The 16,009-nt window shown below is 59.1% G+C and overlaps 2 pseudogenes; both read right to left on the reverse strand.

The window, feature by feature from the left end:
• Nucleotides 1-10,236: 10,236 nt before the first annotated feature.
• On the reverse strand, nt 10,237-10,413 carry LOC119092747 (uncharacterized; annotated as a pseudogene).
• A 5,359-nt stretch (nt 10,414-15,772) lies between these two features.
• Nucleotides 15,773-15,908, reverse strand: LOC119092750 (uncharacterized; annotated as a pseudogene).
• Nucleotides 15,909-16,009: the final 101 nt, after the last annotated feature.

Genomic DNA, 16,009 nt, shown 5'->3' on the forward strand with positions numbered 1-16,009 from the left:
GTAGCGCTTTGTATCAGCGCTATGTTTTTCCCTGCAATTTTCGATAGCACCGTCGTCATAACAAGCGCCCTACTGTTGCGAATGAAAGCACGTTTGTGATTGGCCCAGCAGGCAGTAATGACCTCTTACCGAGAAGCGCATTGGTTAAAATTTGAGTCATTGCGTCACCAAAGACCCTGTACTACTCCCATACCCAAAGCCAGTGTGCCTTGAAGAGCCACTAGTGGCTAACACCATAGGGGATAAATTAAAGCTATGGTATAACATGTCGTTGAGTCTGCGGGATAATAGATTTGTCTTTGCTTATCTTTTTGCCTTAACAGAATGTTTCAATCCCTCGTAGCAGTTACAAAACTTTGATAATTTAGTGCACTGCAAACATGACAGAACAGACTCGTTCGAAAGCCGGACCAATGAAATTGCATTCTTTCATAATGGTGCGCGTGAGGTCAAGTAAGATTTGCACCGCAGGACCAGTTATAGGGGTAGGTAAAAGTGTACTTTTTGTCGCCGACCACATTTTTTGGGGCAACAATTATCGCCAGTATCGTAATGTGATGTAAAATGAACACAATGGTCATTAATGTCCATTCCCAGTAGCGTCATCAGTAATCAGCTTATCATCGGAAATCTCTTTCAATCGCTGCAGTTTTCAGTATCATGTACATAACCTGAAACGTCCATTCATACACTGCCCTTGAACAAATGTCAGGATGTGTGCTGCCGCTAGGAAAGCAGTTGTACGTGTCCCTGGACTGACAAGATAGCCCAATCACAACAGGAGTTTCCTTCCAACCTTCGGGACTTAGTGACGTCATGTTTAAACTCAATCTACGGCTGGCTTTGCTTTCCTCGATCCACCCCCCCCCCCCCCCCTCCAAAAAGAACAATGAAGAACCTTGATAGCCAGGGCAGCAAATTGCATGGCAGATTCCGAAAAGGCCGCAAGCGGCATAGGCAATGACGTCAAATATAGGGGGCCTCCACGAGGCTATGCTCCCCCCCCCCTTATGAAAATCTACTGTGCGCTTCGAACCCCATCTCCACTGTCACCAAACTATCAACCATACCTTAGACATGCTCCAAGCCCGGCGCGACATGCTTTGACTGGTGGGCGCCTTCTGTCGTGCCCCGACAAGTAAATTTCACTGATTTTTTGTCAAACGCTTCACATCAAGCGGATAGCTCTTTCCGAACAAGTTACTCGCCATGACAGGGGGGGGGGGGGGGGGGGGGGGGGCGATGTGACACCCCTACGGTTTTCTGAGGATACCAATGCGGCATATTGTGCAGTTTTGCAAAAATCTTTGGTGGCCTCTGGGGCATCCATTGTGCGCGTGTTGACACCAAAAAAGGGCCCCTAGCAATGCTAGTTTCAGAGTAGCGATCTTTTTTTTACGATCAGTGCAAGACGATTGACGGCCGGCGGGTGCGGCAGTGGGCAATCGACGATTATGCGGACCGCGCGCGGAGCGTCGGCACTATTACATGAACGAAACCCTACCTTATAAATATAGGCTCCAGACAGATAAAACTGGGTGCCATTGTACTCATGATTAAACAAGGGGCGCGCCTCTTTATGTTCCATGTTACTTCACTGCATGATTTTATATATATGAACATGCAAAGCTGATGTTTGATTTTCAGGAAAATTTGACGTTCAACTCGGTGGGCTAGTGGGGTCAGTTAACAGCAGGAAAGATCTTTCCAATCATGACGTCTCACTTAAGACGGGTCACCGTTTGTTGTATTTTTTGCGAGGCTTTACCTTTCTTGGTTTGCAAACGTCAGGAACCCTCCCCGTCCCCTTCCACCTGTCCCCGGTCTAAAATCGGCGAATCAGGTTGAAGAATAAAAATTGTTGACTGCCATCTTGTTAATGTATTGTATGTACGCTGGTGTAAACATCTGCATTTCAGATCATGAAGACATCAGCTGCTACAGGAGAATGGCACATGCCATTATCAACATCAAAACATTGGTAGAAGTTCAATGAGGAAGCCAAAAATTGTCATTTGCATGCAAGTTACATGCAAATCTAAAATAATTATCTCGTTATATGTAATTTTTGGCATGTACAGTGCAGGAGAATCCATGCAAATTGGCTTCTGGGGTTTACCGAATATCAATGTTGGGCTGGGCCCTCTCAATGCCGATTCTGCTCGCCCCAGCCAACATTTCTAGCTGGAAAACTACAAAAAGATTAGATAAAAGCTTACTTAACACAAAACCATGTCATCTGGACAAAATTTATTGACCATGATCCATGGGTTAATATCTCCCCTTAATCACGCATAAAAACTAGCACTGCTGTCATCATGCTCTCGCCACACAACCTATATTTATTTTCACTATCAATGCAGGCGGTATATATGGTAGGCTGTCCGCCTTTACAGCCTGTACTTAAATTTGTACAGTGATTATGATTAAGGTTCTATCCGGACATTTTTACAATTCAATGTTAGCAAAAACAGTAATGAAACATACCATATTTGCCTACATGCAATGCTACACTAAGAAGTGCCAAGAAAATATGCACATGAATGAGCACTGCAGAATGAATGAGCTCCAGGGCTTTTCTGTTACAGTACGGGTGCTATCATCATGAAATAGCTACATTGTCCTCAGAGACAACTAAATGCCAATCTTTCACTGACCTCATAGGAGAATTGGAGCACAATACCATAAAACCACCTGCTGTATGAAGTGATACTCTTCGTAAAGGGAGAGATGACAATGCGATTTGTACCCGCGGCGGATCCAGAGGGGGGCCATTGGGCCATGACCCCACCCCCTTGGGCCGCGAAGGGACTCACTGGCTCCGAGCGGGCCCATAGCAGGGCGAACAGGTGGAGTTTTTTTTTCAAACACAAAACGCAACAAAACTGGTGATCTCCAAGCGGCCTAAAACAGTTGAGTGAAAGTGAGGGGCCTATAATAACTGAAAAATTCAGTGATTGGAAAAGCTGTGAGCTAGAAATTTTCAGCCCCTTTACACTGTCTAGGACCCATGCTGTTTTCGGGGACCTAAACGCCCACTTGCAGGATCATTTCGAGGGTAATGGCCGACGATCAAGGGTCCGACTAGGGGTTTCGTAGAGTTGGCCAGACTGTATCAAAGGATCCTGGCCGCAAATGTCCATCAGTGGGCGCCTTGCGCCGATTGGTGGCCTCTGGGGCAATGAGGGCCCTCAGGCGATTCGCGACCACTAATTTCGAACAGTCCTTCACGTGGTGGCCTAGAGCCCATTTCAAAATCCGGAACCATTTTGTGGTCCACGATTGCTAGCCAGAGGGCCCTTTGCGTTGGTCGTAATCCATTAGGCAATGGGGAACCGCTGTGTTGGACAGGGGGGGGGGGGGACTGTACGCCTAACAGGTGACTCCATGTCGGCAGGGGCCCCGAGTCAGCAATGGCTCCGTTTTCTGAGTAGGGACAGGAATGTGACCCCGAATGTCAGAGAATCTCTTAAATTGACCGGCCCGCTGGTAATGAGAAAAGATGGTTCATAGTGAGACAGTGAAAGGGCACTGGAATGGAATCGAATGGACCCACGAATGAACGTAGCCCTGGACCTCCACCCCGTTTCGGTCAGGGGCCGAATGAGCTGAACTGGAATAATCTGCCAGTTATTAAACCCTTGTGTCGGTAAGCGATCCTTTGGCATCAGTGAGGCCCCCTGCGTCGATCCAGAATCCACTGCTCTGGTCTGAGGGAGGGGACCAATGCGATGTGCATCCCTCTGTGGCCCTCGTGATCGACCAGAGTGCCCCCGCCACCGTGTCTCCAGAATAGAAGCCGGCAAGTACCCCGGTTGGTTTGTTTGGACGGAAATCCCTTCAATCCCTGACCGGAAAAGGCAATGGAGTTGCCTAGTGTTCTGCTCACGGGACTCCATGTCCACGAAAGGTAAGAGGTCTCCTTAGTGTTTAATCCCCCAGCAAACAGTAATGACAAATGAACAAAGCTGGACCCAACGAAATATAATGGGCAAATCTGGTGATTTACCTGGGTGCCTTTTCACCGGAAGCCTTTATCCAGTTTTGTGCCGCCCCCACCCCATGCTACCAATGCTTTGGCCTTCCCTCTGTTATAAGATGGACCTTGTGGGATCTCAGATAGGCTCTCCTCGGGGTAAGGCGCTTAGATGGCCCTTTCCGAATCTGAGATGCCCACTTTCTCAATCTAAAATATGTCATTTCATGTTTTAGGTGACCGTCCGGGTGATTTTAGCAGCCCTATGCCCCCCCCCCCAAAAAAAGCAAGGCTCTGGCTGCGCCCCTGCCTACAAACAGAAACAGATCATATCAGCTCCGTTGAATGAGGGGCAATCGAGTGTCGGTTGGACCATTTTGTGCCTAATGCAAGCAAATTCCCGAGAGCTTTTTTGCGGTGGTGTGGTGTAAGGGAAGATAGTTCGGAAAACGTACTGCAGCAGGTGTCCGGTTTATATTTTACAAGCCAATCAGTAGCAATTCTGATCCGTAAACATGTGGCAAAGCAGCCATACGATCAGTGCACACTCAATCATGCGTAGGACGGCCGGGCCAGGGCAGTGGCCGCCGACGGTGGACGGGGTAGGGCTCAAATAATTAGCTGCAAAATCTGTCATGTGGATAAAGAGCGGACAAGACCCTCCATCTCTTTCTTCCCCCCTCCCTCCCTGGGCACCGGACATGCCTCCCAGACAAAGTTCCTGAAGTGTATCCTGAGCCTGGCCCCTCCTCCACTTTTTGAAACGTTCCTTCGCCTATGGCTCACCATGACTCTTTGGCAAAAGGCGCCGTGCCGGGGAAATGGGTGCGATATCGCTGGCTATACCAGCAGAATGCCTGTAACTGAGCAGACCGCATGGGAAAACTATGCACACCACCAACAGCTTCAGAAGACCAGAGTGCTTCTTGCTTAAAACATTGCGAGACGCATGCGGCCTACAGATATCAGCATATTTTGCATTCTCGTTCGACTTTGAACCTCATAATTTTTTTTTGGCTTCATGTAGGCAGGCATTTGTAGCACCGCGTTCAGCTGATAATTGAAATCCATAACTGTAAGGCGACTGCACCCCATCTGACGTTGAACATGCAGCAGTCCACGCACCCTTAAAGCTCAATAACTAACTAATTAACCTCGCTATTTGACCCGAGCTGGTATGGACTGCGGCTGGTACCAGCGGGTGCGGAAAAGGTCAAGTAACGCCAGAGGGTCCCACCTTAATGATGGAACGTGCACCGCCAGGCACTGTGGCAGCTTGGCTTTTGCTGTACAATTTTACTGTTGACCCATGATTTTACAATCAGATGCTGGTGTCAGGGCTCATTCGAAAAGCATCACTTAGCGTGCCCGTAAATGTATCCAACAGCTGAATCTTTTAAAGGATAGAACTGGCGCAGCCGATTCGGCGATGTATGCCTTCAATCCATTCCCATGCCATGCGAACCGAACCCACCGCCCCCCCCCCCCCCCCCCCCCCACTCCGCTCACTTCGATTCAGGTTTAGCTTTACTACCACACCATTGAAAGAGTGATCCGGTAGTCAGTCATCCTCCCCTCCCCCCCCCCCTCTGTCTGCTGCCATCCATTTGCTACCCTCGCCAACCCTGCCTGCTGCCGAGAGGATGCCCCTGGATCAGAATCGTCCTGCCGCTGTAACTCTACGTTGCGATCGTAATTAGGACCTCCTTTGGAGTTCTGAGTGGTATGTGAGTTCGCACGGGCACCTACCGTGCGTATTTGTCTCCGCGCTGGTGAATGCACTGGCCTTTTGTGAGAGGCGGGGTTATACCTGGTATGTGGTAACGGCACGGAAAAGGGCCAGCCACGTAAAAGTAAGATGCTAGTCTTCACAAACAACACATGGCTGCAAAAAAGATGCGATCTTGCCTCGAATCTGTCGAGGAGACTGGGGCAGTCCCGCGGAAGAACGTGGCATCACAGCGATCCAGAGAAGTTGATGGAAGAATATGATAACGCCGAGATCGGACCAAGCGTCAAGACCATGACATGAGCGTGGCCTGGTCTCCCATTGGGATGCAAAGCAGTCGTTTCGGCTGTTTGAAACTCGTTGTCACAAAGTCGCCACCACCTGAGTTGCTATGTTTTTCTGCGCTTCTCATTGGTCAGCAACTGAGAATACATCCGTCCAATGTGACGCGTGGCCTTGCGGGCAAATGTATTGGAATGAACTGAGACAATGTTTTTTTTTTCTCGGCACATTGATTAAGAATTAAGTTACAGGTCTGTCAAACCGCACCAATGTTGATATTCGTGACGCTAGAGGAGTTTTTTATGTGTCTAGACAACGGCATTTGATACTAGCTCCACCTATTTTGCGCAGCTGGAGTCATCCTCCAACAAGCCCCAATCTTGCCTCTTTCCACGCTTCTGGTACCTGGTGGATTAAGTATGAAATAGACATGACGAAGAGCATCAGTGAAACATTGCCAAACATGCATTAAGCTGACTTTGTTAAAGATGATAACCTGGGAATAAGACCCAAAACTGTAGAACCATGAGAATGCTGGAGCAGACCGGAATAGGTTGAAGGCTGCGATCGTTTATGCATCGTTTTGATGTTGATTTGTACTTAATGCACTTGTGATGTAGGCGATAAGGGTTAATAGTTTAGTTTTACTGATACCGAAACGTTTCTTTCGAGCACTTACTTGAATAAGCATGCCAAAGGCTACACGGTCACGCACAAAACATTTTGTTATATACTTCCCGGCTTCTCTGTCCCACCACCTCTTACGTCTAACGCCTAACCGGGGAGGTTACGTCGTCAGGTAAAGGGTTTCCTTTTCGTTGTCGTCGCCGATCGCTTTTTCCGGTTTCGTCTCGCCGTTTCCTCGAACACGTAAGCTATACACGCAGCCTTAAGTAACACTGCCAGGCCTTAAGCCCACACTCTATCGCCTTAAGCACTCAATTGTAGCAAAAACACAAGCACATGCACCAAAACACGAAGCATGCCGCCCCAGTCCCCATCCCCATCTCGGTTCTGGCCTGGCCGCGAACCGGGACCCCCCCCCCGCCGTGGGGCCCGCGCTCCCCCGTCGCCCGCGCCGCCGGACGGGCCATCGTTCGTTCTTATTAAAAATAAGTACGGCAAAAGTTTTGCATCCCTGAACCCTTTTGCCGCCGTACCTCTTGTATGGTTATATGCGGGTGCCCCTGCGCCCGTGGATCCCCGCAGCAGTGCGCGCACTGCCAGGCCTTCGGCCACAGCGCGCGCACTTGCCGCGCCCGCCACCCGAAGTGCGGGGTATGTGCGGGCCGTCATTCAGCTCGCCAGTGCGGCGCCCAGGAGCCGCGCTGCGCGTCCTGCGCTGGTCCCCACCCGGCATGGGACCGTTGGGCCTGCACGGCCTGGCTGGAGATCCGGGCAAACTTTGGGAAAAAACAAAAGAACAACGCTCCCTCCCCGCTCCTCCCTTCTCGCGCTCCCCTCCCTGGAGACTGGGGCCTGGCCCACGCCGGCGGAGGCGCACTCCCGACCCACCCCAGCCGCCCGGGGTGGAGTAGAGAGCGGGCGTGCGGTCCCGCCCAACGAGCACCATTTGAGGGGCGCCCCCATGACCCGTATCCTGCCCCGCCGGGCCTGGTTCCCGGCCCCTGAGATCTGGTCCCCGGGCCACCACCCTCCGCTTCCGCCCCCTGAGGCTCGTCTCCCGGCCCCTCAGGCCAGAACCGAGACATCGTTGACGCCATCTCAGACCTCACGGCCGTTCAGCGGCACACGCTGTGCGCGCCCGAGAGCCTTGTCGGAACCGGGGTCATCAACGACTGGTTCCCCCCGGACCAGTCTGAGGGCAGAGCCGTCAGGGTCGAGTCTGACTACCTCCCCATCTCCTGAGAGAGGACCCCCGCCCCGCCCGCCCTCCCTCTCCCCCGCCCCCTCCAAACGGACCCGCGCGGGCCATGTCCAAATGCGCTCCCGCACCGCTGCACGAGCAGCAAGACGGCCTCGCTCCCTTCCCCAGAAAATGAATACCCCATTTAATGAATTTGTTCTCCAACGGAATACCAGGTCCCTAATATGCCATTGTAGCGAATTCAAAGAACATATCATCAAACATGAACGATTGATCGCCGCTGTTCCAGAGATCTTTTTTAATGATTCTGATTCTACGGACTATAACTTTAATATTCGAAATCATTGCCTCCATATCAATAACGTAAAAGACACACCTGGCCGTGGCGGCACGGCGCTGTATGTGGCCAGCCGTCTACTGCACCATCGAGCACACTTTAATGCTGATCTGGATCTTAGAGCAATTAACGTAAACATCGCACAACTTGACCTCACTCTTGTCTCTCTTTATCTATCCCCAAATAACCCTCTCCCCGCCGCCCAGCTCTCCGAACTCTTCTCTCAGATCTCCTCCCCTTTCCCAATCTAGGGCGATTTTAACACCCACCACCGAGCGTGGGGTGCCAATCAACACAGACAAGCGGCACTATGCTCCACACGCTACTACATACTCATGACCTCGTACACCTCAACAGTCAAACACCTACACACATACAACACCGAGGGACAGCCGTCAGACCAGACCAGACCCGACCAGACCGACCGGTGTAGACCAGATCGCTAACGCTTTTGTCAGAAATCTGAGTCTGGACTGCTAAGTCTCCTCTCTGCATTGAACGATAGTTGGATTAATGAAACGTTCCCTGACACTTTGCGCTTTAGCACTCTTATCCCGATACTAAAGCCTCGTAAGCCTCCGTCTGATCCTACGAGATACTGCCCTATTTCTCCGTCAAGCTGTGCATGGAAGTTATTTGAAAGAATGGTGACCGCTCGATTATTAATTATGATCAACGACGTTTTCAATGATTTGCATGAAATTTCGCCACGTTTGAAGTATTCCCTTTTCGATGACGACCTGGCGGTGAACTTTACTCACCCCAGTGTTGATCGAGCAAATCGCTTTGTACAATTTGCTCTAAATCACATCCACCAGTGGTGTGAACCGTGAGGTCCTATGATTCCACCGCAAAAATTAGCAGCACTTATTTTTCTAGGCAGCGCGTAACCCCACTTACCCAATAAACCCAATCTCGGTATCTCGGGATCACCCTGGATACCCGACATACGTTGTCGTCCCATTTTGCCGAACTAAAACAGCGCTGAATCCGAGGTACACCAAGCTGTCACCCTAGCGCAGACCAGTCACACAGACTTCACCGCGAACCAGAGCTCCGGACAATCATAAGGTTCCGCCGGCTGTCCCACCCCGCCTTATCCGGTTCCCATCGGCGGGAAGGAGACGGTCGTGCCCGCCGTCAGCGAGGCGCGCTCCCCGGCGATGGGACAAGAGGCGCGGTATGCCCTCTCACTCTCGACCGTCGGTCACGGAGAGCAATCGCTCCCACCCCTAGGGTGGGGTCACGTCCCCGTCCCGTCCCCGTCCCGTCCCGTCCCCGTCACGTCCACGTCCCCGCACCGGGCGCGCCGGGAGCAAAGTTGGGTCGGCCGTCCTGTGCCTGGCGCTGGTGGCGCGTCCCCATGCAGTTGACGGGCTGTGTTGTCGACTTGTTGCAAGTTGTGTGTGGCGTCGCGCCGCGTCACGTGGTAGAGCGCGGCCGCGCTTCGGAAGCGAAGACGCCCATGCAGCTGAGCAATGCCGCCAGGCCGGCAAGGGCGCACGGCCGCCGGCTGCCGGGCCCGTGCGCTGGAGCAGGGCAGACAGCCGACCACTGGCCGGCCCGCAGGCGATGTGCGAATGCCACGCTGCCGACAGAGACATCTAGCCGTGGGGCGCGCAAAGCTGTTGTGCACAGCCGGCGGCCATGGTCATTGTCAGGCGTTTGGTCTATATGGCGTTGGCTTGTGCAACCATGTGATGCGTTGGCATTGCATGTTGCCGTCCTGACGGCACGCGCGCTGTTGGTGGCATGGCATCGGCCGCCTTTCAGCTGATGTCAATCATGTGTTCTCGCCGGCGGCCACAGTGTTGAAATTTGATGGCTCTTGCTGCTTTTTCTGTTGGTTTGGGTTCTTTCTTGGTGTGTTTCTTCATTGTTTGCTATGTAGCCGTGGATTTTGTTGTTGGCTCTGGCCATGCTCTGTTCGTGCTGGCTTTTGCGTCGGCCCACACATCTGAGGCGATGCGTCTTGGCTGTGTGCCAGCAGCGGCGCACACGCAGCATAAGCGCAAAGCCATTATACACATCGTATTATACATGCATTAGAGCATATATTGCTTTATTGACACCGCCGACAGCATACAATGACAGCCGATCCTGGCTATAGTGCAATGCCCGGCCAACCGGCGGCAGGGCGGGAGCAGGCTCCTAGTAACCCCGCCAATGTTCGCAAATCAGCTTAACATTCTGGTGCCCGTGTAGGGGACGTATCAGATATTAAGCTGATAAGAACAGATTTTTTATTCAGAAAAAGACATGTTTCATAACAAGACAAAGAAAAAGATAAGCGGATGCCGCTCCACGATGTGCAGGGCATTTACACACGACACGGTTGTTTGATAAAATTTAAGAAAAGGCATTAAATAACGGCAAGAACAATGTGAACAAGCGCCAGGTCGCGCACCGAACAGGGCGTGCTGGTGGCTCCACCTCACGTTACTACATTAGCTGATCAGTGGTGGCGCCACCAGCTGCGCCGCAGATGGCGCTGCAAAACAACTTTTTGGGGCGACGCAGCGCGCTATGGCAGGGGTGGGGCGGGGGCCGGCTTCCCTCCCGAAGGCGGGGGGGGGGGGGGGGGCAGGCCGCCGGGGGGGATCGTTCCCGGCACACGTGGTGCTCCGGGGACTGGGGGGGGGGGGGGGGGACGGGGCGTCGGGCGGCCGCGCTGGACGCTCGCCGCGCGGAGGCGACGGCCCGGGTGTGCGGCCGCCGTGCCGCGCCAGACCGAAACAGTGCGCTGCTGGCGGCGGCAAGATGGCGGCGGCGACCCTGACGTCACCGCGGCCGGGAGAACCGGCCGCGGAATACTCGTTCTGCCGGCGCCCGGACAGATGCTCGGCGTAAATGTCGCGGGACCACCTCAGGGTGTCGGTCACCATGAGCCGCCGCATCAGCTTGGCGTATTTCCGGCTGACGCGGAGCCGGTGCAGCGAGGCCTCGTTGCCCCGCCACCATGTGCCCAGGGGGCCGACGATCAGCGCTATCACACTGGCCGTCTTGCCCCGCCCGCGCAGCTCGTGCACGAGCGGGGTGTACTTGCGGACCTTGGCGTCGCTGGCAGCACGAAGCGCGTCTGGCCCGTTCTCAAACGCCACGGTGACGTCGGCCAGGATGACCTCGTCACCGCGGGTCACCACCAGGTCGGGGCGCAGGGTGGAGGCGCACCCCGGCACCCGACGGTTGATCTGCGTCACCACGCCATCCCGCTGCACCGCCTTGTGAAGGCGGCTCAGGATGGCGTTGTGACGGCGCTGGAAGGCGGCGCTGTGCGGCATGCAGTGGCACAGCACATGGGGCAGCGTCTCGCGCGCGTACCCGCACCGCCGGCAGCGCTTGTCGCCCCGCACACGGCTGCGACGGACGCCGTTTAGAGGCACCAGTCCCAGCCGCGCGCGGTGCACAAAGCGCCACTCGGCGAAGCGAGTGAAGCTGCCACTGTACATGTAGTGGCTGCTCACGCGCTGATCGCCGACCGTCTGCATCACTTTGCCCTGGTGAGGCAGGCGATACAGACGCTCGGCGGCCGCCTGGCGGACCGCCTCTCGCAGGAGAGCAGCCGCCTGGCGACGCGGCACCACGTCGTCGCCGACCGCAAGTCGCAGCTCGCCGTCCACCGCGCGCCAGGCAACCGGGATGGTTTTGGCCAGCGCTTTGGTGGCGACGCGCGTTCGTGAGAAGCGCGTTGAAACGTCGCCACCGTCCCTCAACTCCCTACCATTCAGGTAGTCGGCGAGCTGTGCCGGGGTAGACTCAGCCAGGAGGCGCTTGCGCACAGACTCCTGCAGCTGAGAGGCAGCAGTCTCGCGGACGAGTTCGTCCGGGGAGGTGAGGAGCTGCTATGTAGACGCCAGGAGGAGGATGTCAGTCTCGGAGGCGAGCTCGGTGAGACCAACACAGCCGCGCGAGGTGCTGGCGTGCAGGTACTCCTGGCACGCGCGAGAGAGCAGTTGGAGTGCCCCCTTGACCCTCCAGCGCAGCTCGGCGTCGAACTGACGCAGAGCCTGTTTTGGGAGCAGACCGAGCCGGAGGCAGTGGGTCAGCCGTGGCAGGATGAACGCGCGCAGCGCGTCCAGTTTCTGTCACGGGGCCAGCGCGCGGTCCAGGACGAGGCGGGCGGCCTGCTCCGCCCCGGCCAGCACCTGTAACGGCGGGCACGACAGCCTGGTGTGTCCCACAGGACGGCCCAGGTAGCGGTACGAGCACCGCTCGCCGATCACGGGGATCGGCTGACCCATGAGCCGCACCTGCGGCGACGGGCTGCCGACCGACAGCAGCCCGGACTTGCGCGCGTTGGGCGCCAGTCCACACCAGCTGCACACCTCCTCCAGTGTGGTGAGCGCAGTGTCCAGCGCCTCCGCGTCGCGGCAGAGCAGCGCGAGGTCGTCGGCGAAGGCGAGCGTCGTGACGCCGTCGGCGGCGTCGAGCGCCCGGACTAGAGGCTCCATGCCCAGGTTGAACAAGATGCCGCTCAGCGGGCAGCCCAGCGGGCGACGGGGCAGGTGATGTGGCGTAGAGGCGCTGGAGCCGACTCGCCTCGGTCGGCTCATGTCGGGGCGGCCGGTACGTCGTGCGGCGGTCTGGCTGTTGGGCTGGTGGAGGGGCCGGGCCGCCGTTCTGGGGGGGAGGGGGACCGCCCGCCGCTGGACGGTCCGGCCGGCCGCGGGGAGGGGGAGGGGGCGCACCGCCAGCTGTGTCCGGGCGGCCGTTGAAAGGCGGAACGACTGCCGGCCGTCCGGGCGGCCCGTGAGGGGCGGCGGCACCGGGCTGTCCCCGGCGCCGCGCGGTGGCCTGGCCTCGTCGCTGGTGGTACGCCTCATTGCGACGAGAGGCGTCGGCCACCATACGCTGGAGGAGCGCCTCGCACGGCTCCCAGTCGTCCCCGGGTTCGTCGAGGAGCCGCTGCAGGCGGGGTATGAACTCCGCCTGCAGCTCGGTGAGCTCGGGTTCCGGCGCTGCTGCGTCCCGCGGCCGGTCGGCTTGCCCGCCCGGTCCTGGCGCCGGCTCGTCCGGGGGGCCACCGCCTCCACCCCAGCCCCCGCCACCACCACCGCGGCCACCCCCGCCGCCGCCGCCACCGCGCCCCGGGCGGCCCGCCCCACGCCGCACGCCGCGACCCCCGCCCCGCGCGGGCCGTCCGTCACCTGCACCTCGCTCGAGACGGCGGGGCGCCGGTGCGGGGTCGGCGCGCGCGGGCGGGATAGCCGCGGCGGGCGTGGCGGGGGCGGCACCCACCGGGCCGGCGGCACCGGCCGCAGCAGGGGGCGCCGGGCGATGGGCGGGGTTGCGGGGGCCGGCGGCATTGTCCCGGTCGGGCTGGCGGCGGTCTCCGGGCACAGGTCGGCGGGGTCCGCCGGAAGCGGGGCCGGGCGTCGGGTGACGGGGAGGGCGACCTGCGTGGGTGGTGGGTGGTGGGTGGGAGGGCCCAGGGGTGCCCGGGGCCACAGTGGGGTCGCTATCCCGGGGGTCGACGGTGCGCCTCGGACGGCCGCCAACGGTCGCCGCGGCGCACGTGGCCGGCGGCCGGCCCCCTCGCCTGCCTGGCGGGCGAGCCGGCCGCTGATTAATGGCCGCCTGGGGGAGGGGGCCGGGTCGGATGGCCGGGCCGGGCGTCCCACGCCGCTCCCGTCCGACGGCGCAACGGCCGCCGGATGGCGGCGGGGCGCCGGTCGGCTCGGGTCCGGTCGGCCTGGCGCCGGGTGGGGGGTGGGGCGGGGTGGATGCGTCGCCGGACGATGAGTCAGGCGACGTCGAGCCGCCGTCACGGAGAAATCGGCGGCGAGCGGTGCGCCGCCGGCGGCGGCGGCGGCCGCCCGAGGCACCCGAGGACCCCGGCGAAGGGCTGAGGGGCAACGGCAGGCCTACTCGCGACGCGGAAGGCGTCGGCGGCAAGGAGGGGGGCGGGGGGGGGGGGGGGCCGGGGGGCACAGGGGGCACACAGGGCGGCGTGGGTGACACTGGGAGTGGGGGGGGGGGGCACTAGGGGCGACGACAGGCGAACGGCGGGGTGACGTCAGTTGTGGTGCCGGGGGCGGGGGGAAGCCGGGGGGCACACGGGGACCACGTTGGGCGCACCCCGGTGAGGCCTCTCCTCTGCTTCCAGCGCCAGCCGCCGCTTGCGGGGCGCCGCACACTCCGTCGTCGTGAACCGTACCGTCACTTGCGACACTTGGCCCCGACCGCACTGGGCCCCGCTGGGGTGGGTGCCCTCGCTGGGCCGGCGCGGGGACGGGAACGGGTGACCCTGCGCATACACATGCGCACACGGGCGGCAGCGGCGCGGGTGACGACACGGGCGGCCACCGTGAAAGCGCTGTCGAGGGGGACGGCGCCGCCGGTGGTGGCGTCGCCCAAAGTGGCGGGCCGCCGGGAGACGCCAGCAGGAGCGACAGCGACACCGGGCTCGGCGCCGGGGACGCCGGCGGGCCCGGTGCGCGCTGCTGCTCGACCGGTGAGCAGTCTCCCCACACGGGGGACGCCACCTCGGGGGACGGACCGTAGCGCGGCGGCGACATGTGCGGCGGCGTGGGAGGGGACGGCCGGCTCGGGCCTGCCGCCCCAGCGCGCGCAGGGGGCACTGGGGCACTCACTGGCGACGGGGCAGGTGATGTGGCGTCTGGCGTCGTCGGTGAGGCCCTCCGCGGCGGGCGTCCTGCCAGGTGGAGGCCGGCTCGTTGAACGGCGTTGCCCAGCCGGGCCAGCGGTGATGGGCGGCGTGGTGTCCCTGCTGGTGGCGGCTCCGGCGTCGCTGACGGCGGCCGCCGGCCGGTGAGGAGGCCGGCGACTCGCTCGAGCCGCTCGCCGGGCCAGGACCGCGGTGAGCCCGGGGGCGAGCCGGCGGCAGCAGGTGGCCGCTGCGGCAACGCTCCCGGTGGGGTCCCGGCTGGCGGCAGCCCGAGGTCGACGGCCCGGGCCGGCTCGGTGTCGGGCCGACGCGGGCAACGGGCTCGGTGGTTGAGCAGCCCGCGCCGCGTCGTGAAGGTAGCCCGGCACTACGGACAGCCGTGCGGCAGTTCGCCGCCAGCCGCCCGCCGGGCCCGGACCGGCACCGTGCAGCGATGCCGGGAAGACCGCGCGGTGAGCTGTTGCCGGCACCCGGCGCAGACCCACGGCGTGTTGGTAACGGAGATGCCGTGGCCCGCGCGCAGGTGTCGGCGAAGGCTGGCGCGCTGGGTCGCCATGGAGGCGGCGGCATACGACGCCCGGCATCCCTCCACGGGGCAGGCGATGACAGCCGGAAGCGGGTACGGGAGGGAGAGGACCCTGCCGTCCAGTTCCGGCTGTCGCCCCGGGACGGGAGACGCCGGGCGGCTGAGCTGGCTTGTGACGGGCAACGCCATCTCTCGGACGGGATGAGGCGCCGTCTAGCGGGCCGCCGGCGAAGCACGGAAAGCGCAGGGAGTTCCCGCGCCAAAACCACGGCAGCCGCCAACTCCTATTTAGGGCAGGAACACGAGGCTCCCGACCTAAACAGGGGAAGGGCGGAAGGCCGGAAGTCGGCGCGTGCACTTACCTCGCGTCCCGTGCTCACCGGCGACCCGTCCGAGGACTTGCTCGTAGTCGCCGTCCGTCGCTGACCTTGAGTGGTTCAGCTGCTGGCCGCCAGGCGTCACCACCTGGAGTTGTAGGCCGTGCGGATGGAAAAATAAGGAATTTCAACCTGAAAAAACCTTTGAATAAGATCAAAATTAAGCTGATAAGAACAGATTTTTTATACTACACTTTGATCTTAGCCAACAGGCCGAGAAGCGATGCAGATGCAATTGCAACACGTGCATTTATGCCGTGCCGGCCGCTGCTGGTCTGCAAGGCCGGTGCGCACGCGCCTGGCTCCGTGCGCCGGGTCGACGAGCG

The sequence above is a fragment of the Pollicipes pollicipes genome, unplaced genomic scaffold (genome assembly GCF_011947565.3).
Source record: "Pollicipes pollicipes isolate AB1234 unplaced genomic scaffold, Ppol_2.1 Scaffold_3447;HRSCAF=4054_pilon_pilon_pilon, whole genome shotgun sequence".
In the NCBI taxonomy this organism is placed as follows: domain Eukaryota; kingdom Metazoa; phylum Arthropoda; class Thecostraca; order Pollicipedomorpha; family Pollicipedidae; genus Pollicipes; species Pollicipes pollicipes.